Source organism: Sinocyclocheilus anshuiensis, unplaced genomic scaffold, assembly GCF_001515605.1.
Source record: "Sinocyclocheilus anshuiensis isolate Anshui unplaced genomic scaffold, SAMN03320099.WGS_v1.1 scaffold85, whole genome shotgun sequence".
NCBI lineage: Eukaryota > Metazoa > Chordata > Actinopteri > Cypriniformes > Cyprinidae > Sinocyclocheilus > Sinocyclocheilus anshuiensis.
In genome coordinates this window covers 3,691,009-3,715,526 of record NW_015536800.1, presented here as the reverse complement: position 1 = coordinate 3,715,526, position 24,518 = coordinate 3,691,009, and the positions used below count along the sequence as shown (strand labels likewise).

Here is a 24,518-nt window from a genome sequence, read left to right as displayed (position 1 = left end):
GCTGTGGACTTTTCCTATCTTCAGAAGAACCAGAAGAAAACTTCCAGCTCACTCCTAAATAACTCATCAAAGACCTCCGTTGTCTACCGCATCAGGACTCTTGTTCAGCAATCGAAGCCAATGCAAGTAACCGTTTACAATTATTTAGATGCGTGTTTAAGTTTCAGCCCCTTTTAAGGTGATTTTTGATTATTTGATGATTTTCATAGGTTGAGGTTAATTGATGTGAAATACTGCCATTCTTTTACCTTTCTCTCTCTTTTCCTTACTTTGCTTCATTCTGTATATATGTGTTTTGCTTAGTTAGTTATATGTTAGATATAGTTTCATTCATTAAATCCCTTATATTCACAATTGATTGCCTCTGTTTGCTGCTCACAATTCGAAGTCACTGAATGTTTGAACCCTTGCTACATATGCTAAATTACTGCTAGCACTGCATAAAGAAGGAAAGCTACTTTCCTTGGCCAGGAAAATAATCTTTCCTTGAACTGATAAATGATTATATTGTCTGCTCGGTGGACGGACAGATCAAATAACTGTAATATTGATTCTGCTACAGTTAATTCTAAGATCTAATCTAAATATTTATTATTAATCATAACCAGTTATAATTAGTCATAAATATTTCCCTTTTGAGCTGATTTACTACATTGTCTTCATTTTTGATGAATATGCTACTGCATAATATTTTATTAAATAAAGATAAAAAAATATATCCATCAGTGCAGTAAGTTGTATTCGCATTTTTGTTGTTATCTTAAAAATAGACTATCACATCAGCAACAATCTATGTGACGCGCATTTCTCTGTGTATTATACAATATAACAAACTACATTATAGCGAGAAAGAGGGAAACTTTGAGCGCACAATTACTCGGTCAGTGGGCGCCGGTATAATGAGATGTAAGCTACCGTCATGAGTGTGCAGGCAGCAGTAAATCAGGCAGCGAAATGACCAGGTGCACATCATCCCATCACAATGACATCCCTACAGTGCACTAACCTGTCTTGCAAAAGAACGTTTTGACCCCGCCCCTTACACTGTAACTTTACTTCTAACTTCAACTGTTCTTGATTGGTTCAGTTCACTAGCTGGGGGGGAACCTGCGATTTCATTGGGTTCCTCTCCTTTTTGTAGCTGACAGCTGAAATAATTAATAACCATCAGACTAAATCATTTTAGAGGATAGAGGAGATATTTGGAAAACATAACTAAATGTTATGTTTTTGAGGTTTTCATTAAACTTTCAGGCATACAAGCTGACTTTGTAATACATATATATTAAAATTGTTCATATAAGAGAGGTGGAATATATAGCATAACTACTGGATTTAGTGGGCCCCATGGGCAGTGTGGGCCCCTATAATTGTCAACACCTTTCATCCCTCTAGCGATGGCCATGGTTGTAGAATGTGGTTGTCACTTTTGCAATTACTGAACCATGTGTGTATAGAATGGAATTAAAGTGCTAAAAGGTGAACAGACAACCAAATTTAGCTGTAGTGTGTACATGGTCTAAGTATGCCATTCATGAATTTGTCTACCCCAAAAGTAAAATAAACTTAGAAAGGCCTGCTCAGATCCATGAATCACTTTCCAGCTCAATATGTAGCAGGCTGAGCTAAAGAAACTAAATCATAAAAAGTAATACATAAAAAAAAATAAATAAATAAATAAATAATACATTCATTACACATCTCACAGCCACCGTAATATTAATCACAATTTTTTTTTTTATTAATTGTGCAGCTCTAATCAACATTCACATTTGTCCAGTTAAAGAATTAGTCAGCATCTTATTTGTCTCTCTGACTGTATTAAACAGAGGTCGGTAAGCAATAATTGAGTCAGCCTCTGATGATAAAGTATGTTTTAGGATTAAAATAATCCCTCACCCTCATGGACTTCACCATAAATAAGCCTCATATTTAAAACAAAGTGCCTTGTTCCCGTTGAATATACAGAGCCCGATCTAATGGAGCATGCAGGTGTATGGGAATCTAAATCCCAAGAAAAAATAAATAAATAAATTATAATATACATATTCCTGTCGTAGACGTATAGGCTTCCAATTGTAAAGCATGGCAAGCAAACGAACATCTCCCAAATGTAGATACACAAACATTAAAACAAGACTTTCCCAGATTCCTTAAATTTAATACATACTATATGGGTATTAAGTAAATAAATAACCAAAGCAAAAATAGTATCTTAAAACATAAATGTTAAACCTGACTCTACATAATCTATTAGTCTGGCAATAAGCACACGTTTTATTAACTATGTCTATGTTAGAATTTGGAGCTTGACAGCCCTATACACTTTCATTGTCTTGACGAGCAAATAGTAGCAGTCATGTAGGTTCTGGAACAACATGAATGTGATTACATGTTGACAGAATGTTCATTTCTCAGTGAAGAATTTCATTAAAGTTCAAATTGAATTACATAATAGCAACACAGTGTAAAATAACTTTAGTGAGTTGTCTAGCAGGCAAAGTTCAGAAGCTTAGGAGTTGCTTAAAGGAATAGTTTACCGAAAATTTGCTGAACATTTACTCGCACTCAGACCATCCAAGATGTAGATTACTTTGTTTCTTCATTGGAACAGATTTTAAGAAATTTAACATCACTTGCCCAGCAATAGATCCTCTGCAGTGAATGGGTGCCATCATATTGAGACTTCAATCAGCTGATAAAACTCCCACAATAATCCACAAGACTCTAGTCCACCAATTAACATCTTGTGAAGCAAAAAGCTGCATGTTTTTAATCAGTTTTACCTTCAAACCATTGCTTCCAGCAACAATATGACTGATGTTCAAATTTGTCTTGTCTGATTCAGAAGAGAAATACAGTATGCACAGATCAAGCACTGCTTACAAGCGAGAAAGACAAAAAAAAAAAAAACGTTCTAAACAAATACGTTGGTGGATTTTGATGTGAGAGGACAACAGAGGATGGACTTTTTCACTGGATGAAGCATTATTATGGATTACGAACTCATATCTTGGCCTGAAGCGATGGTTAAAACTCGCATTCTGATGGCACCCACCCATTCACTGCAGAGGATCCATTAATGCTACATTTCTTTAAAATTGTTCAGATGAAGAAACAAACTAATCTAGATCTTGAATGGCCAGAGGGTGAGTCTTCATTTTTGGGTGTATGATTACTTTAATCATTAATACTAATAATCATAAGGTAATATAGTGGTAGTATAGTTAATTAGCCTGAATGTGGGCTGTTTATGGTTGCCAAGCAACACGTCGTTTTAATATAGAATTTGTGCCCCACTTTAAAATGGCTTTGAATGTGACTCATCCAATTAGACTCTACTGCTTTTTTTTCTCTTTTTGTTAGTTGATTGAAATAAAAGGTTTTAATCCCATTATTGTTTGTTTGTAGACACTGTGACTAGAAACTGTATAACTTAAAACATTTGGAGCTCACCTTGAGTCGATCCAACCGAAAATGGAAGAAATTAATGACGTCTCTTCCAAATCAAAAAGGCTTTTAAACTTCCAGTCTCACACTCTACATTTGTATCACAAAACACTTTTGCCAGCATCCCTTTTGGGATGAAAAACTCTTTTACACGGCTCGTTAAGCAGCATGTGACTGTGAAGGCCCAACACGTTATTCTCTTATGAGTTTGCGTAACACTCCACATGGGTCACACACTAAATTCTGCATGTGGTAAGTCCTCAAGGGTGACGGTAACTTTATGTGGAACATTTTAATGTCTGTATTCTCTCCTTCTAGGGTGTTATTAAGTAATTGTTCTAGTTTATTTTATCTAATACATTGTTCATTAAGCATTTCAAATGTCTATCTATTCAGCACTAGTCCGATTATTTCTAAGACTACTTAAAATCTAATAATGCAGGTGTCAGGAACTATGCAGCAGTAAAATAAGCCACCTTAACAGATCAAATAAGAAAATACTCAAGTCATTTCATGCTAAATCATACTTTCAACCATACAGAAACGAAAGTAAGTCCAGGTCAGTGCAACCTGTGCAATCCCTCTAGTGTCCAGATTTGGCCAGATGCACACACACGACTGCTCTCAGCACCTGGGCTTACTCTAATTGGTTGATCTTGCTGAAGTCAACAGAGGCCCTCTCGTCTTCATTTCACCCTCTTTAAGAGATTCTGCTGATGCTCGACATTACCACGGGTCCACTGTTAACCGAGAAGGCAGCAGACTCAGAAAAAGGGGGAATAGCAGGTGAAGGAAAAGTGTTGGCGTAGTCGAATTGTTTGTAACACTAGGGGGTTCACTCTTTATGTAAGTGAGGACAGACCCATTAGAGTGTAAGACTTTCTCTTTCTTAACTGTCTAAAAGACTATGGGGTTATTCTAACAAATGGATGTCTTTTAATGTTTGGTGACATGATTTTTAAAGTAAATCTCTCATTTTAAAGGGGTCATATGATGCGATTTGTTACTGGGTTGTTCTTTTTCACATTTTTTGGGTTGGTGGATGCAGTAGGGACCCAATTATAGCACTTAAACACAGAAAAAGTCAGATTTTCATGATATGTCCCCTTTAAATTATAATATTATTGTTATTACTATATTTTTATCAAATAAATGCTTCCTTGGTAAGCCAACGAGACACTAAATGCCTTAACTGTTCCAAACTTTTGACTGGTATATAGCAGTCATTGTTAAAATATGTCAAATCTGTAGATGAGGAGTAATACATGGCAAACATACTGTAGCCTCCTTTGGTCAGATAATCAGGAGCACACAAACTAAGATCAGAGAAATATATCAAGGCTCATGTGCAGTTGAAGTCAGACCTGGCTATATTCTTGTTCCTCAACTTTGCTTGTTAAAACTGCAGTGGAAGCTAGTAGTATACTGATAGGTAGCGCTGCCGAAGGGGAAGCCAAGAATGTAAGATAAAATCATAAAACCTCTCTCTTCTTTACTGAGCAATCGATACGCCCAGTTCCTTCAAAGATTTATCAGGAAGAATTTGAATAGCCAGAGTTTTCCTCTTTTTTTAACAGTCCCATTTTACTGTCCACTATTAACTCTTCAGCCAAGTCAATATTATAGGTGGAGTTTGGGAGGTGACAGTTGTGTGTAAGTGACTTTTTGCCTGATCTTTTATCACTATTTATGCCACCATTCTCGCTTATATTCTCTCTTGAGTCGTTCAGCAAAATCTTAAGCTTTCTGTCCTCTCTTTCCACACTGACAGCTACTCTCAGCTGTTGTATTAGAAAGCCTCTTGGCAGTGTTATATAGTTATTTGCCCCTGCCAGGCTGTCAGAAGATCTGTTTGAATCAAATATGCTAATTAAGAGAAACAGAAGCAAAATGATTGACATATTGGCATCGATCTGTTTGAGACATCAAGACTGCTTATTTCTTAACAAAGGGAAGAAAGCTATTTGCATTGATTAGTTGGAACATTCACTGGAGGCTTTTCAGAATTGTACTTGTGACTAACAGAGAAAATAAAAAACGGCTCTATGACAGCGTGTCAAACGTACAATGACTTTCATGAAGGTCAACAATTATTTAGTCATTTTTGGGGCTCAATCTGCTCATTGCGCATAAACCAGAATGCCTTTTGCTGCTAATATTTAACTATTTAAAGCACTTTTTTGGTGATATTCATCTCTTAAAAAGGCATTCTACCACTTTTGCTGCCTCAAGGGTCTCCATACATTCTCATTAAAGTACCACTAAATACTGATCTTAACAGAAAATATTTAAGCAGCACTCCCTAAGCAAACATAATTTCTGGCTATTTAGTGGCACATGAAGATGTGCAGTGACTAATTAAAACGTTTTATTGTTGTTGTATAAAAAGTTGTACAAAAAAGTTATATGAAAACTTGCATTAATTAAACTAAACCTATAGTGCCCTGTATATACACTACCATTAAAACGTTTTGGGTCGCTAAGAATTATTTTTTTAATTATTATTATTATTATTATTATTATTATTATTATTATTTTATTTATTTATTTACTTGAGAAGTTTCGTTTTATCAAAGCAGCATTTATGTAATCAAAAATACATTAATATTGTGAAATATTGCAATTTAAAATAACTGTCCCCCTACAGGAACTCGAAACGCTTTGGAAAAGCCTCCAGCGTGACCACACTCTGAATCACGTGTGTAATGAGTCCAATGCATGGGCGAGACATCACGGGCAGGGTGATGTAGAGACCAGGGAGCTTAAAAGCACATGCGGTGGGTACAGCGGCAGCTTCTGTCATTCAGCAAGCGCTCTGTGTGTGTCAGTTCTATTGATTGTTGTCTGTCCCAGTAAAAGCATAAGCCATGTCAAAGGCAAAAGACAAGCATAAGGGCGAGGGCAGACAGCATTATATAGACTGTGTGTTCCTCCCTGCTCGTGCTACGTTATGGGTGGGGATACACACAGTTTATGTGTTGCTTGTTTGGGAGTGGAGCTCGCACAGTCAGCTCTCGAGGGCGCTGATTGTGCTTCTGCCCGCTGCAAACGCTCCGCTCCAGCCGGGCACGCTTCGAGGAGTGTGTCCGTGCTTGTGATCTTGGGGTTCTGGTCCCGCTGCTGTTGAGGCACGGCGGCAATAGATCTAGATCTAGAGCTCTTTCTCGGGGTTCGGACTCTTCCCCCTTTGAATGAGAGCTCGCTGCTGCAGACTGCTTTTTAGATCGCTCATTCTCCCTGCCCTCTGTAAAATAAGGGGTGGAGATGCATGCGATTTATGTGTGGTTTGTTTTGGAGCGGAGCACGCACAGTCAGCTCTTGAGGGGGCTGGCTGTGTTCATTCTAATATTTCCCTAAGTGTGCATTACCTTGGATGTTTAGCTCTGCTCCCACTGGCGTTTCTTCTTGAGGGAAGAAAGTCTTATGCAACGTAGAATCAAGTTTAGAATCAGTGCCCTCAGGAGATCGGTCTGTCAATCACAGCAGTCTCCAGCGAGTGCTTCTCTCAGCTTCCCCCCGGAAACGTAGCGGTTCTGGGAGGCTCGCTACCTCCAAGGAGGTCTCCAGAACAGCTAGATCGGCCGTCCCCTGCCGGTCCTCCGCTTCAGGGCACCAAGCTAGCCGCTTTAAGTACACCAGAGGCCAGTCTCGAGAGACTCGAGTTTGGCCCCTGCCAAACGTATCTAATCGGGTCCTGCCCCAAGCAGGTTCTGGTTGTGTCAGTCTAAGTCTTCTAAGGAGATGACGGGTCTGAGGACCGTCATTTTCAATAGGAGACTTCGGCCAAAATGAGATCGGTCAGTCAACCCTGCCACCTCCGGTGCTTCAGGGCACAGCGGTCTCCAGTGAGCGCTTCTCTCAGCTTCCACCCGGAAATGCAGCGGTTCTGGGAGGCTCGCTACCGCCAAGGAGGTCTCCAGAGCAGCTAGATTGGCCGTTCCCTGCCAGTCCACCGCTTCATGGCACCGTGCTAGCCGCTCTAAGTACACTAGAGGTCATTCTCGAGAAATTGATTCCCTTAGTAGACTATTTGGCAGCGTGGAACCTTCTGCCAAATGTGTCTCAATATGTCCTGTACACTCTAGAAAGAAGCTAACAAATCCAGTTTGGTTCTCCTCCACCTCGCTTTAACAGGATCATTCCCACCTTGGTGGGCCCCCAGCAGGCTCTGCTCATGGAACATGAAGTAAACACTCTCTAGAGGAAGGAGGCCATCGAGGTGGTCCCTCCTCTCGACAGAGAGTCCGGGTTGTACTCAGTTGAACCGCTCAGTCATGCGACTGAAGTTCAGGATGCTCACCTCAAGCAGGTCATGTCTCAAATCAAGTCCGAGGACTGGTTTGTCACGTTCGATCTGAAGGACGCATACCTCCACATTTCCATACTTCCTCAACACAGGAAGTTCCTGAGGTTTGCTTTCGGGGGTGAAGCTTTCCAATATCGGGTTCTTCCATTCAGCCTTGCACTCTCACCAAGTGTGTGGAAACTGCTCTGGCTCTGCTGCGACTCCAGGGCATCCGCATACTGAATTATATCAATGATAGGTTGATATTAGTTCAATTGGAGCAGACAGCGGTTTGGCACTGAGATGTTGTTCTTGCCCACATGAAAGAGCTGGGGTTAAGACTGAAAGACCAAGAAAAGTGTGCTTTCTCAATTACAGATGACCACTTATCTGGGCATGGTGTGGGATTCGACCACGATGCAGGCACATTTTTCTCCTGCATGGATCGAGTCGATCCTCATGGCAGTCGCGAGAGTGAGAGAAGGCCGGTCACTCACTGTCAAGCAGTTTCATAAATTGCTGGGTCTGATGGCAGCTGCATCCACTTTGATACCTTTTGGCCTGCTGTACATGAGACCCCTACAGTGGTGGCTCAGGACCAAGGGGTTTTACCCGAGGGGCAACCCACTTTGCATGATCAAGGTCACGCGGCAATGCTTTCGTGCCTTAGACATATGGAGAAGGGCCCGGTGTTGGGGACTCCTTGTCATCACGTAACGTTAACTACGGATGCCTCCCTCATCGGTTGGGGAACGGTCATGAGTGGCTGCCCAGCCTGCGGTCTGTGGAGTGGTCGCCATCTCACGTGGCACATCAACTGCCTGGAGATGCTGGCCATGCTTCAGGCACTGAAACACTTTATCTCGGAACTAACAGGCCATCATGTGCTGGTGCGCACCGACAACACAGCAGTGGTCTCTTACATCAACCACCAGGGAGGTCTGCGTTCGCACCACCTTTACAGGCTGGCAAACCAGAGCCTTGTGTGGGCCCAAGGGAAACTCCTTTCACTGAGAGCAGTGCACATCCCTGGGCATCTCAATCAGGGAGCAGACATCCTGTCGAGGCAGGGGCCGAGGCCCGTGGAATGGAGGCTCCACTCCGAGGTGGTGGAGCAGATTTGGAGGGAGTTTGGCCAGGCTCAAGTGGACTTGTTCGCGACTCAAGAGACCTCGCACTGTCCACTCTGGTTCTCCCTCACGCATCCAGCTCCGCTTGGGCTGGATGCCATAGTGCAGACGTAGCCGAGGCTTCATCTGTACGCCTTTCCCCTGATTGCTCTGCTCCCGGAAGTTCTGGAGAGAGTGCACCGGGATGGGGTCCGTCTTCTCTTAGTAGCCCTGTTCTGGCCGGGCTGAGTATGATTCTCGACCTTAATTCCCTTCTCGACGGCTCTCCTTGGGAGATTCCCATCAGAAGGGATCTCCTCTCTCAGGCGGGGCCTTCCCCGCACAGAGTTTTGGAACTGCGGATGTGGCCCTGAGGGGCCACAGCTCATAGGTTCCGGTCTCTCAACTGAGGTTGCTGAGACCATGCTCGAGTCCAGAGCTCCCTCCATGAAGAAACTGTACTCCTTGAAGTGAACCTTCACTTCTTGATGTGGCAACCGCCAGCTTGACCCAGTTAACTGCTCAGTTGGTTCAGTGCTGGAGCTCTTGCAGGTACAGTTCTCTGCAGGGTTTTATCACTCCACCTTGAAGGTTTCCATGGCACCCCTAGCTGCTTACAATGCCCCTCTCGGTGGTTGGTCTTTCGGGAGAGACCCACTAGTTACATGTTTCCTCCGCGGTGCACTGAGGCCTTCGGCCAGGAGAAGCTTATGCCAAGTGGTGGATCAGGATGCTATTCCATAGCCTTGAATCCTCTGATCTCCCCTCTCCTTTGGGGGTCAAGGCTCACTCCTCCAGAAGTTAGCCTTCAGGATGCTGTGGGATGTCCACTCTGTTTACATGTCAGGTTATATACCTGCATTTTGCGCCACTCCTGGCTCCTTTTCTCTTGCCTTAGCTGTGCTCTTCCACACTAGGCAGGGAATTGCAGGTCTGGCAGCGTGGGCATACTCATTCCCAAAGCGTTTTGACGCAGCTTGATTTCCTGAAGGGGAACGTGCTGGAGGCCTTTCCATAGCGTTTCAACGCAGCGTCTCGTTCCCTCAGGGAACCATGGTTACATGCATAACCTATAGAGATGTTTTATATTTTAACATATTTAAAATGCAATGTATTCCTGTGATGGAAAACTTGTCTTCAGTGTCACATGATCCTTCGGAAATCATTATAATACTCTAATTTGGCGCTCAAGAAACAATTATTATTATTATCAATTATATATAACAAACAAACAGTTGTGCTGCTTAATCTATTTGTGGAAACCATAATCTTTTTTTTTTAGGAAAATGTTTCTATAATTTTTACTGTTTACTGTTATTTTTATTTAATGCATCTTTGCTGAATAAAAAATGAATAAAAAAGTGATCATAATAAATAGGGCCCCAAACTTTTGAATATATATATATATATATGTGTGTGTGTGTGTGTGAGTGTGTGTGTATATATATATATATATATATATATATATATATACACATTTAGAAACAATACACAATGCCTCATGTGTTCAACATGATACACTGAGAAGCAGAGGTCATTTTTGTGTCTGACAGCTTCTCTCAATTGTGATAAAAGTCTCTTGACATTGTGATGCCTACATCAACTCCACAGGAACCAATGTATAGACCCCAATTATTGACTATACTGTCTGAACAAACGACGTATAGATACACCGGATATTGACTATGCTTTCTGAACAAACAAACCATCAGATTTCATCACTTGCAAAGTGACAGAGCGGACAGGCAGTCCTAAAGATCAGATAAAAAGCCCAAATCGGATTTGCGCACAGTGTGAACAAAGCCTGTGTGACTTCAGTCTGCTATTGGACATGTTTGTTATGTGAGTGACCCATTTATCAAAGAATGAGAGACAGAGGAAAGACTTCAATTGGGTCTTATTGAATGACTTCAACGGCAAGTGCAGGGCTGAGTGATCAAGAGCAAACAAAAGGGTACGATACGCTGTCAAAAAGAGCAAAACATGTTGTACTAGGGCAAGATCAGCAATCACAACATGTGCACACAAACCCACACATGTGCAGCTGGACAATCTGACGGCTACAGTAATGACCTCACTGTCTCACCTGTCACTTCCATCTGTCTTTCTCTCTCTCTCCCTCTCGCTTTATAACAGTCCAGCTCCTTTTCCCTTTATCACTGTCCAGATCTCTCTGCTAGCAATTCAATCTTCTCGCTGCCACCTCTGGCATCTCAGCTCTTATTTTTCAAGGAGTATTTTTCCCCCTTCTCCTCACCACCACTTTGAAAGGTGTGACAATGCACTCAGCAACAGGTGCGTGCTCAGACAAGGTCGTGAGGGACGGAGCCTTGATTTACAACCTCTGTCTCTTCCACATCTTTATCTGCGCACCTCTCCTCTTCTCGCGGACTCTCCCCTCCCATCGCGATAAAGAACTGAGCTGTTGCTGTGGTGGACAGCAGGTGCAAACTGAATCAGAGAGGTATCATAAGGTAGTGAATAACAGATGAGGAAGGCAAGGACGCACCTTGTGAATCACGCCGGAGAGTCCTCGCTTATGTTCCCGCTGGACAAAAGAGCAGCAAGGACAGGGACAGAGCTCTCAGACTCTTGGGTTTCCTCCAAGTTCAAACTGAAGGGAATATCAAAGGGTGAGAAGTTTTGAATGCACTTTGGCGTATTTGCTGCGGGATCCATTACTGTAAAAATTTAATGTTTGCAGTACTGTTATTGTTAACAATAAAAATATATAAATAAATAAACAAACAAACAAACATTTTTGTCAACTGAAATAAAGCTGAAATAAAATAAAATTAAATATAAGTATTAGATGGAAACAACTTAAACTTAAAAAAAAATAATAAAACAAAAAATGTTAACTGAAATAAAGCTGAAATGCAATTAAATACAAATATTAGATGGAAAATATAAACGTATTATTTCCCTCAAAATTCTAAATGAAAAGTACAAATGTTACAGCAGCAACTAACAAACAAAAAAAGTTGAAGTAGTTTTCTAATTGTAATGTATTTGAAGTTAAGACATTAATATAATTTTTTTTTTATTTTATTTTAGCTTTATTTCCTTTATGCCTTTATAATGTACTATGTTTTTGACTTGGTTATGTACAAGTTTTATTATTATTAATCATCATCATCATCATTTATTAGACAGAGATTTAGATGACAGAGAGAGAGAAAGGGAGAATTGTGATTCATTAATTCATGCATTTATCTATCCATCCCTTCATTAATTAATTCATTCATTCATTCATTCATTCATTCATTCATGTTGGCTTAATTTACAGCTTAATTGTTATTATATATACTGGACATTAACATTTTTAAAAAATTATTATTTAGTAAAATGTATTTCCCTTTGAAATAACTGCATTTAAATTAAATGTGTTTGAAATGAAAATTACTTAATTTAAATGTGTTAAATACTCATTGTCTGGTTAAAGGGATAGTTCACCCGAAAATTCAAAAAAATATAAATAAATAAAAAATTGTCATAATTTTACTCACCATCATGGTGTTCCAAACCTAATATAAAACATTAAAAAAAACACAAAAGAGGATATTTTGAAGAATGCTGAATCAAACAGTTGATGGTCCCTATTGACTTCCATAGTACTTCTTTCCCTACTGTGGAAGTCAATGGGGACCAACAACTGTTTGGTTCTTCAAAATTCTTGAAAATATTTTTGTTCAACATAAGAAAGAAACTTATACAGGTTTGGAACACCATGCGGGTGAGTAAATGATGGCAAAATTTTTGGGTGAAGAAATGGTTAGTGAATAAGATGCAGGTTGTTCTGTGCCCAGGGCCGGATTTACCTCTTTTCGTGACATAGGCAAAAAAGTTTTGGGCCCCCCTTCCCTATTAATATAATAGGCCTAATATTACCACTCGAGCAACAAAAATATTTCTTAATCAGTGGAAACCGTTACAGTGTTTTCTATCGCAATAAGCGCTTGCGTTCAGTCAATAAAAATAGAAATTTGTTTGAGAACTGAGAAAGACCATTCCATTAATAGGCGCGGCGACGTGGCCAAATAACCACTTCGGGAGTGCATTATTTCTCTAATCATTTTAACGGCCTAGAAATCATACATCAATTGTTCAGATGATTTGTTTCAAGACATTTGACATGTTTCCGTCCTGAAATCTCGTGATTGCAGAACTAGCTAATTTTTACGCACCTCATCCCAAACCTTCCGTTGCAAATTCCAAAACATCATTTTAGCGCTAATAACAGAGGCTTGAGCCATTGATATGCAGGCTAACGCAGTTATTAATGCAGTCTAACGCAGTTATTAGAGAGAGAGAGAGCGAAAGAGAGAGAGGGAGAGAGAGATTAAGTGCGTGTGAATACTTGCGTCTGTGCGTCTCTCAGCAGTATTCAGCAGCAGCGTCTACTAATAGCGAATCTTTAAGTTGAACTGCTTCAAGAACCTCGCTACTGAGAGATGTCATGTAGCTTTTCAGCTGAGAAACTTTTATTGATAAATTCGTGGGGCAGCCGCAGCTCTGACAAGTTTCTACCCGCGTCTCCGTGTGTGTGCGTGTCTGTACTGTGTGTGCGTCGGTGAGAGAGAACGGGAGAAAGAAAACGTGATCCGTACATAAAAAAGACATGGAAATAGTTTGTAATTTTTACCCTATTGTTTGTTATATTTATTTGCTCAATTTCTTCTGGGGTTTTGGTTCTTTTACTGTTGTAGATAGCCCATAGTATAACAAAAATATTATATATCTCTTCATTGTGTTTGGGGCCCCCTGGACGAGCAAGCATAGGCACGTGCCTAGAATGCCTATGCGTAAATCCGGCCCTGTATGTGCCACTCAGACTTTATTGACAAACTTGGTTGATCTTCAAGATGTTTAGTCTAACAAATCATACTCTCCACATGACTGCAACATTAATGTCAACAAAAATGTGATGTTTACATAGAGACTGATATTAAAACTTCAAAGTGTGTGTATGAGCTGCGGAGCCACAAACACACACACACACTCTCATAAAGGTTATCCCTAATCCTCTGATCCTGGTTTATACATTATCACATATACCCATGAATGTCAGAAAAGTTGTCTGTGTAACATCTAAATGACATCAAAATAAGTCTGGAGGTGTTTACGGTTTTATTTTTATAAATCATTTGCCAGAAATGATTAGGAGGTATCTCAAAAGATCCTGTTAAAACATTTTATATTTACACATGGAGATTTAGAGGAAGGCCTCGTCAGCTCTGCGAAACGGAAACGGATTAGAAAAGTATTTGGATGCTTATTAAGATCCGAGAGATGGGGTTTAGATTCAGACGGAGTAATTCGAGAGCCATTTTGACGCATTCGGGGCAGAATTAAAAGAAAGTAGGGAGTAGACGCTTTCCCTTTTTTCCTCTCTGAAATCTCACTTTCTGCAACAAGTTCAGGCTCCAGGGAAATAAAAGAGGGATGTGTTGTGAATGAAGAACGGAAAAAAATAGCTGATAAAAAGCAGAGGTGGCATCAAATCAAATCAAATCTCTCTGCCAGCTGCTCTTTCGTCCTTAAATCATCTCTCTCTGGAGAAGACTGGCATCAGGCACTGTCTGCAGTGTTTAGAAATAACTAACTAAAAGTTGTGATGCAACTAACTTCATTGTTTAGTTGTGTGACATCTGCTTTGAAATAGTGTAGCTTTTACAGTAACAAGTTATTTATGCCAACAAGCTGCAATATAGTGCAACAAAAAGCTATCAAACAATCACCATAAAGCACTGGAAAGTCTGATTCATTCTTGTGAATCGATTTGCTTGGACAATTTGTACCCCTTGTACTGTGTTTTACACTAGGGTGTTTCTGTTGTATTCATTGTTGTAATGGTTAACTAAAACTAAACCATTAAAATATTTTCGTTATAAAATAATATATAAAATAAAATCAAATATAAAATCAAATATAAATATTAGATCTTAAACTTAAAACATTAGCAAACTTTGGCACTTTGGCTAGCCTACTAAAATTACTAAAACTAAAAATGAAATACAAATGAATTAAATAAAAAATGACAAAATTAAAATTAACACTAAAAGTAAAAAAGCCTCATTCACAATATGTTAATACAGATTTAGTATACAAATAATACTATAAAACACCTGGTTGTAAACTGTATTATAAGTTTGAACATATAAATATATACAGGAAAGTATTAGTTTAATTCACAAAATACTATCCTGGCTATCAACAAATCTTACAGAGACTAAATTATCTTCTTAACAAACCTTTGCAAATTATGCAAGCAAATGCATTTTTAATAGCTGCATATTAAAAAACGATTAGTTTTTTCGTTTTCTGTTTTTTAATTGAAAACGGATTTGGAATGGACGGAAGATACCCTGATTATACAGCCACCCTAATTGAAATTTTGTTTTTATTATTATTTATAAAAACATGGGAAACAGGGAATGTTCATGCAATGTGAAAAATGATTTTTCAAAGTTGAAAAAAAAAATGTGTTTTTTTTATTATTATTCAAAGTTTTTAAAAAAATTAATTTTTTATTTCAAGTTTCATACAACTTACAAACAAAACAACAATTTAAAAGCAATTTATGAGGGAAAATGCTACACCAATGAGTTTCTACACCATTTTTTTATCAGATTTGGAGTGACATGATGACAGAAATGTATTTTTTAAGAACTTTCCCTTTAATCTTGTAGCTTGGCAAGCCACAGTTTTAAAGTAACTACTTCACCACTGGTGTGTTTATGCATTCATGGGGAAGAGGAATTGCAAACAAATGCAGTGAAATGTGGTTAATATACATTTACATAAGTTATGTTTTAAAAGAAAAGATGATTTAAAGAGAGAGAAAAGTGTGTGATAAATATGCTGTTGGACCATAACCACATTTTCAGAAAGGTTAAACGTTCTGCCTAGAATGTGCCTGCAGAGCGTCTTTAGTCACGCAGCATTTTAAAATTTCAAGCGTTAAAAGGAAAAAGAAAAGTTAGAAAGAGAATTAAACAAATGGATCATCGTCAATTTGATAGATGGCCAACGTGTTTTACAGCTTTACGTTTATAGGACTGGGACAGATGGTCGTCTTACAGCCTGCCCCCCTTCCCTCCTCCTTCAGGGGGCTGTTTTCCACAACAATTGTATGCTTTTGCAGTTTTAAGAGTGTGCGGTTTAAAAACCTTGAGACATGCTGGGTTGTTTATCTGGGGAACATTCATTAAAAGCTCAGTGCTTTTATCTAAATCTTAAAGTTCAAATTAGGAGAGTGCTGTTTCTTTCCCGCCAGACTTTAGCTGTGAGCAGAGTGGTGCTCCACTTCTGAGTTATCTGTTGTTGGCTTCTGAGGGGCAAGAGTATTAGTCATTACAGAGATGGGGGCAAATATTTCATACGCTAACATAACGAGCAAACAAGGCCCATTTCCATTCTGCGGTTTGAAGTGACATGAGTCAGAGACTCAAAGTACTTCCCATAATCCCAACGCAGTTTACAAAGAGGCACGTCATGTCCCTCATGACATTGGGCTGAATTTATGGTCTAAAATAGGTGCCAGACAAACAAAGAATTGGATCGTTGGGTGCAGCAAATGGATGACAATGGACTTACAACTCCCTTCCTTGCTCTAAATGTTGAAGGTGAACAGGATGACCTCGTTCATCTTCTAGAAAGTCTTCTACAGAACGGTTCATCTGAAAGTGGACGAGTCAGAGAGCAGATCTTGAAAGAGAAAGGAAGCGTGGGGGCACAGAACAAACAGCTGAAGATATTTTATGTTTTAGCATGCACATCAAAACTGCAATTCTCTTGAGATAAAAGAGAGGTATTGGCCCAGCTGAGAGTTGTTGACCTTTGGAGCTGAGGTGCAGGAGAGGTAATGATGTAGGCCTATTAAACCATCTTCTAATGTACTTGGACAAGGGTATTTGGTACAATAACTGCACACACACACACACACACACAGGGAAAAGAACAGCATGAAAGGAATAGACCTAAAAACGAAAGTTCTGTCATCGTTTACTTGCCCTCAGGTCATTCCAAACCTGTATGACTTTCTTCTGTGGAACACAAAGGAAGATATTTTAAAGGGGTCATATGATGCTGCTAAAAGTTACGCCTTCTTTCTTTGCATGAACATTTGGGTGGCGTTATGCAAATCATCCCACATAGTGAGGTAGATATGTGGGGGCGTGTTAGAATGAGCCGTTTTAGGTAGGTGTGGCTGACTCTGAAATTTTATAAAGAATATCTCTTTGGATTTGAGACTTTAGTCTTTGCAACTTTACAGATCTTCTTTATGCACCAAGAGCTTGTAACACTCCAAAGAGAAAGGAAAAATTGAAATCGCATCATATGACCCCTTTAAAGAACTTTGGACATTTGGACTCCAAAAACCATATCTTCTTTTGTGTTCCACAGAAGAAAGTAAGTCAGGTTTGGAGAAATCCAGGGTGAGTATAAAGGTGACTAGAATATAACAAAGTTCTCATTTTTGGGTGAACTATTCCTTTAAATTACACATCCAACCATTCATTTTCTGACTGAAGCCCATATTCTGGTTAAGCTTTTATTATGTAAATGGACAATTATGTTTTAATTTCCTTTTACATGGAATATTCCAATATCTGTATTTTAGTTATTTTCAACAGTAACTGATTCAATTTAATCAGTCGTTTATGCCATTAACCATAGCTCTTTTTTATGAAATTCATATTTTAAGATGCATTAATTTGACAGCAAAATTAACAGTAAAGACATTCAAGATTTATATATCAAATAAACCCTGTTATTTGCGATTTCCATTAACCAAAAAAGTATCATGGTTTCACAAAAATATTGAGCAGCTCAATTGTTTTCAATATAGTTAATAATAAGAAATGTTTCTCGAGCACCAAATCAGTATATTAGAATAATTTCTGAAGGATCATGTGACACAAATGTTAAATTAGAAATTAGTTTTTAACTAGTGTTGCCAAATGATTAATCGTGATTAACTGCATCCAAAATAAAAGTTTTTGTTTCCATAATATATGTGTGTGTACTGTGTATATTTATTATGTATATATAAATACACACACATACAGTATATATTTTGAAAATATTTACATGTATATATTTATATTCATATAATTTATATTATATATAAATATATTTCATTTAAAAACCTAACATTTTTCTTATTTTACATGCATGTGTGTGTAATTAAAATATACATTACAAATATACACACTAAACACATATATGATGTAAACAAAAACTTTTATTTTGGATGCGATTAATCACGATTAATCGTTTGACAGCACACATACAGTATATATTTTGAAAATATTTACATGTATATATTTATATTCATATAATTTATATTATATATAAATATATTTCATTTAAAAACCTAACATTTTTCTTATTTTACATGCATGTGTGTGTAATTAAAATATACATTACAAATATACACACTAAACACATATATGATGTAAACAAAAACTTTTATTTTGGATGCGATTAATCACGATTAATCGTTTGACAGCACTATTTTTAACATGTTTTTTTTTTTTATATGTTAAAAAAATTAACTTTTCACAGGTGTCTGTATTTAATATATCCTAGAATTACATTCATTTGGACATGCACATTTATAAATGTTTCATTTCTGATTCAAACATGCATATGCCAGGTGTCTTATTTGGATTTCTAGAAAACAGCCAAAATATTGCCTTATCTGGTTATGCTAATCAGGTTCATGTGTTTACATGGTGTTTACATAATCCAAATCTGACCATATACTGATTAATATCAGAATATGTATGTGCATGCAAATGCAGTCACACAGTCTCCCACACTTTCTCTCTGCCTTCTGAATCTCAATCCTATACACATACACACACACACACACACACACACACAGTACAAACACACACACACAACCATAAAAGAGAACAAAAGTTTCCGGCCACAGAACACTCCACAGTGTTCTGTGTCTCACAGCGCTGTGCGCAGTATCGCTTCCATTAGTTGACTCTCGCGGGCCTGAACAGAGCAGCACAGCCTGTAGCCCTGAAGAGAGCAGGCAGATCGAACTGAAAGTATTGCATGTGCAATCATGAAAATGTCTTTATGGCAAGCAGAGAGCGAAAGACAGACACCTACCAACACGCCTAGCCAGAAACAGACATCGCATAAGACTCCATCTAGAGAAGTTATGAATTCTCGACATCTAACTGATGATGGTGTGTGACTGTGAGAGTGGGTCACAGGGGATTACTGAGAGACGGGAGCCGGACTGCTGGGGATTGAGAGAGTGAGAACTGCATTGTCAAGAAGAGCGAAGTGTCAGTAATCAACAGCCTCCTGCACACGCACACAAACGGCCGCGTGAGCTCGTGCGCACATCCATACATCTCTCTGGATGCTCCCTTTCCCATAAGCTGACGATGGGAAATATAATCTTCACAGAGAAATGCAATCTACTTGGCCTCGTCTTCTCATACTCACACACACACAACCAACTTCCGCCCCTAAGAGCAATACTGTTTCTGTCTATTCATGTGTACTGTCCGCAGATCATAATGACTAGATCTTTACTGCTTTGATTCAATGCAGCAGCAGCAGGGTCATTTCATCCTGACATATGCTGTTTCTTTCACGCACAGACAAGTAATGCTCTTATCCATTCTCTATCTAGTGATTTCAATGGTCAAACACAGATAACACAAACACATTCATTCCATTTACAGGTCACCAAAGCAGGTAATTAGGGCTTTGCTGAGACTTCTCCTGTGTTGGATAATAACTGTGTGAGCGTAAAAAGCAAGATTAAAGAAATAGTTCCCCCCAAAAATTTACATTTTGCTGTTAGTTACTCACTCTCATGTCGTGCTGACCTTGAATGACATTGTAATCTGTGGAATCTTAAATAAGGAGATATTTTGAATAATTTTCTGGTATATATTAAAATCCAGAAATTCGGAAATTCTCCACTCCCTATTCATTGTAATTGTCCCTCTTTTCCATGCAATTACAATGAATAGGCTGTGGAGAATTTCAGTATGTATACACTCTTAAAAATAAAGGTGCTTCACGATGCCATAGAAGAACCTTTTTGTCTAAATGGTTCCATAAAGAACCTTTAACATCTGAAGAACCTTTCTGTTTCACAAAAGGTTCTTTGTGGCGAAATAAGGTTCTTCAGATTACAAAAAGGTAAGAAAGAGATGGTTCTTTAAAGAACCTTTGACTGAATGGTTCTTTGTGGAACCAAAAATGGTTCTTCTATGGCATCGCTTGAAGAACCTTTTGAAGCACCTTTATTTTTAAGAGTGTAGCTTAAATAATCATACCTTCAGAACAAATATAGTGCTTACATACTATATTGCGAATAATTCATACGAAGCACTTTTATGGTGCTCTTGTGTTTCAAGCTCTAAAGCTCTGGTCTTTGTTTACTGTAATCACATGGGAAAGAACAAGAAAAAAAAAAAACACCAAAATACATTGTACTGAAGTATTTTAAAGCAAAAAGCAATGCACTCTCATGGCCATTTATGTTTCGTTCATATGGCTAATTTGTATGCATTTGTACAATCTCATTCATATGATTAATAAAAACAGCATGTTTCTGTACGAATCACATATGAATTTACACAAAATCACCATCTTATTCAATAGTTACATCTCATGATATAGGTTGGTAAAAACAATGTTAAATAGACTTGTGAAATTGAGAGATGGATAAGTGATATTCTCCTTAAAGTAACTTTGATTCACAAACTTCGGAAAGTAATTTTCTGTATCTTGACTTGAGAGCTTAAACTGAAACCAATTTCTGAAAACTATTACCTATTACTAACTATTACCTATTACTATTATTTGTTCAAGTTGTTCCTCAAGTTGTTCTAAACCTGCATCAGTTTCTTTCTCCTGCTGAACAGAAAAGATGGTATTGTGAAAAATGTTGTTAAACAATTGCAGGTAGCCATTGACTCCATAGTATTTTTTTTTTCTCCAAATCAATGGCTACAGGTTTGGAACAACTTGCAGGTGAGTAAATTATAACAGAATTTCATTTGGAGGTGAACTGTTTCTTTAAATTCAGTCACTGATCTTATAGACTGTTGTGTTCTCAGTTTGATTGATTTCGTGTCTTAATAAATTAGATAAAATATTATTATTTGAAAAGGGATATATCTGAAATTATTTCACTAATTAAAAACTGTCAATTTGCTAAAATAATATTCCAGATATTTTTCATTTCTCTAATCAAAATGTGTTAAATAAAACAGTCCTGGGAAAATTTCACTGGTAAAAATCGTTTTTTCTTTTCCTCAATATCACTTTTCCTTCTGCTAATAATAATAATAATAATAATAGTAAGCATACAAAAAAATATGTTATTAACTGCTTGTTGATCATCTAAGAAAAATTGTGTTCAGTTTACCTTTAACCATGAATTTATGTAAATATGAAACAGAACATAAATGTATGGCTCTATTACTAAAACTAAGTAATACAGTATCTGCCTTGTGAAAAAGAAGTGTGCTTGATTGTATTAAATTAACTGAATCTTAAAGTATAATTTTAAAAATATACTTGAGTATACATTCATGGCTACATTTTTTAACACACAAATACCCTTTAAAAAGTGCACTTTGTAATAAAAGTTATTTTTTGGGGGGGGGGGGTATTATGCTAATATAAACATACAAAAATATTTTAATAACTGCTTGTTGATCATCTAAGGAAAATGGTGTTTAATTTACCTTTAACCATGAATTTGTGTAAATATCAAGCAGAACATGAATTTTACGTTGGATTAAAGATGGAGAAGGGATTTTCCATCACATTTCAAAAGTCCGCCACACACCACTGCTGCAAAGCGATTGTGTTTTCTGTGGGAAGGGACCAGAAACAAAACCGATTAAATAACCTTACAATAAAAAATTAAAAAAAATAGATTTGGGCAAAGACCATTCGGGCCAGTCCAGCTCCTGAAGCGTCAGGTTACATCTACCAATCCATTTTTAGCTGCTCTTGAGAGACACAGAGAGTTCTGTCAGCGCCATCAAACGCCAAAACCACCCTGGTGTTTATTATTAATGAAAACCTGTCTGTCTCTGCTGTGTCTATAGTGTGACTGACCGACTTTGTTCTCTCAGATCTACAATAGGTACGTATAACATCAGGGTGCCTCCAATCATAACCGACCACTTTTGAGTTCCCATGGCTACCAGACTATTCCACCATCAAAGACCCATCACACATTATGAGCATGTTCTCATTCTCTCAGTCTGTGTGTGGTCACCGCTTTCTTTAATTACAAAAGCTCCATTTGAAGTAATTTGGATGTTTAATTAGTGATAATTTTGATCTTGGCAGGCGTCCTTTTGAATGTCTGTTGGTACCCGCTAATGAGGGAAAGGTAAAAGAGCAGGACACGTCTTAGCGCATTAGTTGAGAGTTTTTTTGTTTTGTTTTTCTGTAGCGTCCATACATAAGTACAACTGCACTAACACACATGAGCACCTTCTTGGCTTTGATGTCTACTGTACACAACAATCAAGCCACATCACAGAGAATGAAGTAAACCCAAATGAGCACTGGCTGAAAGAAAATAAAGTATTCATAGTAAATTATAAAAAAGAATGAGGACTAAATCAAAAGGTAAAAGGAAGTGAATAATACAATCGAAGACTGAGAGGAGTGGAAAGTGTTGGATGAATTCAGAGGTAAAAAGTTGAACAGGTTGAAGATCATCTGCAATCATACAGCAGAAACTTGTATTTAATACAGGTGCACAGCAGAATGATAACTGAAACATCTCATACTCTTGAGTCCTAAAGTATCAAGGCAATTTAAGTATAGACAATGGTTGAAGTGATAGCTTTAGGCCTGTTTCATGTCACAAACATAACTAGACTCATGTAGCTGTGGCTCTACAACTAAAACTAAGTAATATCTCCCTTGTGAAAAAGAAGTGTGCTTGAATGTATTGAATGAATCAAATCTTAAAGTATAATTTTTTTTTAAAACTGTACTTGCAGATAATTAAATATTAATTAAAGGTCACTCAAGTGTACTTAAAGTAAGTACATGTTCATGGCTACGTTTCTTAACACATAAGCACCCTTTGAAAATTGTACTTTGTAATAAAGGACTTTGTAAAAAAAAAAAAAAAAAACTTGCTTAAAGAAGTATATTGATGTGCTGACAAACATACTGAAGCCCAAGTAAAGCTATTGATTATTTTAAGAGTTTTATTTGTAGTTAGTATATTTAAATGTACTAAAATGCAGCTTCAGCAGTACAAATGTGTAATTACACAAATATTTAAAGACATGACATACAAGTTTCAATAGAAATTACATTTTAGTTTTCCATAAACAACTGTCAGTATATTTCATAGACAATAGAAGTAATGGTAACACTTTACTTTTAAAGTGTTTTATTACGTAATAAACACTCTTTATGGTGAAATATGATGAAATGTACTTCTTTTTCACAAGGGTTGGGTTACTTCGTTGAGTAGTTCCTTTAATATTGGCCATAAATTGTTGATTGACAGAAAATCTAATTTGCATGAGGAAGGTGAACCACTTTTACATCCAATTAGTAATGAATCTTTACAAAACAGAACCGGAACTCCAAAGTGTAGCTTTAAAATATATGTCATCTGGATTCAGTCAGATTTACTGCATAGAATGTGTTTGTGTGTAAGTCACTATATGTGCAATTCCCATCAAGCCCAACAGATGTCTTTTTCTTTTCACTCCAGTATTTTATGTTGCTTAAAGGGGTCATATGATGCGATTTCAAGTTTTCCTTTCTCTTTGGAGTGTTACAAGCTGATTGTGCATAGATAAGATCCCTGAAGTTGCAAAGACTAAAGTCTCAAAACCAAAGAGATATACTTTATCAAAGTTAAGACTCTGCCACGCCCCCCTAAAACGGCTCGTTTTAACACGCCCCCACATATCTACCTCACTATGTGGAAATATTTGCATAATGCCACCCAAATGTGCACGCAAAGAAAGAAGGCGTGGTTTCAGTAACCGCAGTTAGTGTTGAAGCAGCCATGTCAGGGAGACGCTGTGTGTTTCTAGGCGAAAGCAAAAGCACTTTATTTGGCCTTCCGAAAGTAGATGCATTATGGTAAGGGCCGTTACATTTCCGACGAGTGCTTGCGGTGTTCGGCCAATCACAATGCACTGGGTCAGCTGGCCAATCAGAGCAGACTGCACTTGTCGGAAAACCACGTTCATATTCGCGATTAGAACTGTTGCCTTCACAACTAATTGAAATTAATCATTTTAAATCGAAGTACTAAAATCACACATACCAACATTATTAGAACAAACTAAAATTAAAATGCAAACTGAAAATTACAAAATAAAAGCTAATTTAAAATATTAACAAATATTATAATAGTATGGAAATAATACTAAAATAAAACTGTAGTGTGTCCTTGAAAGTGCAGTTCATAAATTCCCCTTCATAACCACACTAAAAAAATTGATTTTCACTCAGAAATTGCTAGTAAATTAAAAATAAATAAATAAATTACACAGAAACTGCAAGTAACATTGAATTAAATGTGAAATTAAGTAGAAAGGCTGAAATTATTATTTTGTGTGTGTGTGTGTGTGTGTGTGTGTGTGTGTGTGTGTGTGTGTGTGTGTGTGTGTGTGTGT

General features: G+C 37.8%; 1 protein-coding gene across 1 annotated transcript in view; it reads right to left on the bottom strand.

Moving 5' to 3' along the window:
- The window catches only part of LOC107656592 (zeta-sarcoglycan-like), a 269,237-nt gene that overhangs the window by 213,099 nt on the left and 31,620 nt on the right, over positions 1-24,518 (bottom strand). The window lies entirely within an intron of this gene.